Source organism: Galendromus occidentalis, unplaced genomic scaffold, assembly GCF_000255335.2.
Source record: "Galendromus occidentalis unplaced genomic scaffold, Mocc_1.1 scf7180000077441, whole genome shotgun sequence".
In the NCBI taxonomy this organism is placed as follows: Eukaryota; Metazoa; Arthropoda; class Arachnida; order Mesostigmata; family Phytoseiidae; genus Galendromus; species Galendromus occidentalis.
In genome coordinates, this window is record NW_003805429.1 from 133,113 (window position 1) to 136,254 (window position 3,142).

The 3,142-nt window shown below is 53.1% G+C and overlaps 1 pseudogene; it reads right to left on the minus strand.

Moving 5' to 3' along the window:
* Window positions 1–1,679: 1,679 nt before the first annotated feature.
* On the minus strand, window positions 1,680–2,689 carry LOC100905579 (purine nucleoside phosphorylase pseudogene; annotated as a pseudogene).
* Between the last annotated feature and the right edge of the window lie 453 nt (window positions 2,690–3,142).

The window sequence follows — 3,142 nt, forward strand, 5'->3', positions numbered from 1 at the left end:
GCATGGAGCCAGGAAGAGCTTGACTCAATCCAGAGCTGCGCGAATAAGTGCGGACGGATTCCCTCAGATGAGCCATCTGATGCCGTGATACAGCTTGTGCCATCTCGGTCTGCTTTGAGCCGAGCTCTCAGACGTGGGCGAGTTCTCCGAAGGGACGTAACGCTCGGAGTGGAGATTTCCAGAAAAAAAAACCTCCTATCGTCGGGCGGCGCGATCAAGGATTCCCAAGCGAAGCATGGAGGCCAGAACGAAGCTCCAGGACAACGGCCCGGTCCTGCTCGGTCTCCCAACAAAGATCATAAGCATCATTGGTCTATATACTACTTTGGGGGGGGGGTTCTTCCGTTTTGCAGTTGTTTCATCTTCGATCCTCCGGCGTATAATTCATGTCATCGCACGCGAGTTTCACCCGGATAGTGCAGAATAGATTTCGAAGGCCTGCTGTCGATAGACCTCCTCCTGCCCGTGTTATCATCTGTGGAAGGGTCTCCGCCTGTCACGTACTCTGCGGATTGTCTGCGGCGCCATTCGATCGCGAAGCAAAATGGCGGATCGTCCACCTGGATCAGCAGCGCTCGCAGCGCCATCGGCGCGCAAAGGACAGGCGATTTCGGAGGAGTACGAATCACGATCACGGATCGCCAGACCCTCGCGATCCAAAATCCGCGAGATGTTGACCCCGCGGTCACTTCTCTGCGTTCAGAATCACAAGCCTTCCAGAAGATGTAGGATCGAGGTCTACGTAGAATTTATCAATCCGATTCGAGATCCTGGGAGAGAAGAATCAAAGATCGCGAAATTCTTCCTGCTGCCCCTTTGTGAGGGTTTCCCGGGAACTGTGACTCTGTTTTTCTAGAATGATTGAAACTTTCATGGCGAGTGCGGCGGCTGAGCTTGGCCAAGCATCGGGAGAAGCGCTTATTCGCTGGAGATGGACCCGCAGACAGCATGCGAGGCTCCACGGCGCGAACATGCAGGTGTAGAGTTAAGAGAGGGTCGAGAAGAACTTTCAGGTCCTAAGCTCAATCAGATAGAATCCCAGGCGTGGACGCGATGCCTGACGATCTGAATCTGGCTATTCCTCGACGGTATTCTCTCAAATGCTCCGACTCTACGATACGACCGTGGCCGTGGCTCTGCATGGGACGACTGCTTTCCTCCTAGAGGTGTCCCACGACATCAGCGGGGGGTCTGAGCTCCCAATAGACGGGAATCCCGATCGGGAGTGGGCGCGTATTCGGTGTTCTTTAGAGACCGTCCCAAAAATTTCCTCCGGTAGCTCACCTGTGAGGGGAATCCCTTCTCGCAGGAGTGGCTAAGATCGGGTTCCTTATCAAATCAGTGACTCCCGGCAGAGAGCCTTCCCTGACCCGTATCATGCTCTATCTAAATTATGGTCGTTTTCGACTACGCACCTGAGCGAGCGGCATGAGTGGAGACATCAAGGGTGCCCCCACTCTCAGCCGTATACGGTTCTTTAGTACCTGCTTTCATCCTTTGCCTCGATGCAATCGATCGCGGACCACAGTTAGTCTTGCAAGCATAAGGAGAATGATGACGCAATACCAAACTTCGGAGTGCGTGAGCCTCCATCGGCCTCTGAAGTGTGGCACCCCGTGACATAACTTCACGAGGATGACGCATACCAGAGGTTTCCACAATGATTTATTCCGGAGTGATTTTTTTTGTGTCGTTTATTCGAACGATCAACCGCGCGTCAGACCGGGGTCGTGTCTAATCCATTCGCGAGATGAGTTTCGTGACGAGATCCTGCAAAACCTTTCGCCTTTGATTCCCGGTTTCGAGAACTTCTTCGTGGTTCGCGAACTGAGTTGTTTCGTAGTCGGCGACGCACTCGTTGCTGATCAAGGAGAGGCCTACGGTTTTGAGACCGCAATGCGCTGCCGTGATGACCTCATGGCATGTACTCATTCCGCAAGCATCAGCACCGATAATCCTGAGCATCCGGATTTCGGCAACGGTTTCGAAGTTCGGACCCCCGAGCATGCAGTAAACGCCTTCCCGAATGAACTTCTTGGCGCCGATCTCTAGAGCGATGTCTCGGGCGTGTTTGCGCAGCTCGGGACAGAGAGCATTGTTCATGGCCGGGAAACGGGGTCCCCATCGTTCGTCGTTGGCTCCGTTCAAAGGATTGTTTCCCGCCATGCCCGGGAAATTAATGAAGTCCTTGATGATCATGATGTCCCCGGTTTTGTATTGCGCATTGACTCCTCCGGCGGCATTTGTTACCACGAGATACTTTATTCCAATCAGTTTCATCAAGCGCACAGGCATAGCACATTTCCATAGCGGATATCCTTCGTACGGGTGGAATCGTCCTTGCATGCACACGACGGTTTTCCCGCTCAGTTTACCGAACACGAATCTTCCTTGGTGGCCTTGAACTGTGCTCTGAGGGAAGTCGGGGATGTCCTTGTAATCGACTACTTCACGATCTTGGATGATGTCCGCCAGAGTGCTCAGACCGGAGCCGCAGATGACGAGCACCGTGGGCTTGTGCTTCGTGCGACTGGCGATCACTTCAGAAATTTTCTTCATGTGCTCATAGCTGTAGCACTTCTCTTCGGCCATTTTCGCTAATTGCTGCCCACTCGAAAGTTACGCTGAGGCACGAGCCAATTCCCACGGTCGTCGTTCAGTGAGAGACTGCTTGGCTGGCTCGCTCTCGAATGTCGTTCGGACGCGAAATCGGAATTTCGAGATCCCCTCTCTCTGGGGAAACTCCTCACCACGGAATATAATAACTGTAGAACGAGACGCGGCCCTCGCTAAGAATTATCTCCGTCAGCAGGGAATGACGCTGTAAAGCGGCCACCGTTGGCCCGACCAGGAGCGACAGCAGCAAATGATAGCGATAAGCGATTGCCAGCCTCTAGATAAAATAGAAGACAGCTGTCAGAGATGACTCGGCATTGTCTCGAGCGCTGTTTTTCAGCCGGATGCGAGGTACTTTGACCTCAAAGAATTGCTATGCATTGCCCTGGCTGGTTCGACCTCCCTTTGAAGTTCATTCCGAATGACAGAGTGACTGTGGCGGCTTGCGACAGGCCTCCGGATCCCTCATATGCTTGAGACGACGAAGCGAATAAAATCATTCAGTTTTGTGGTCACACACTCAACG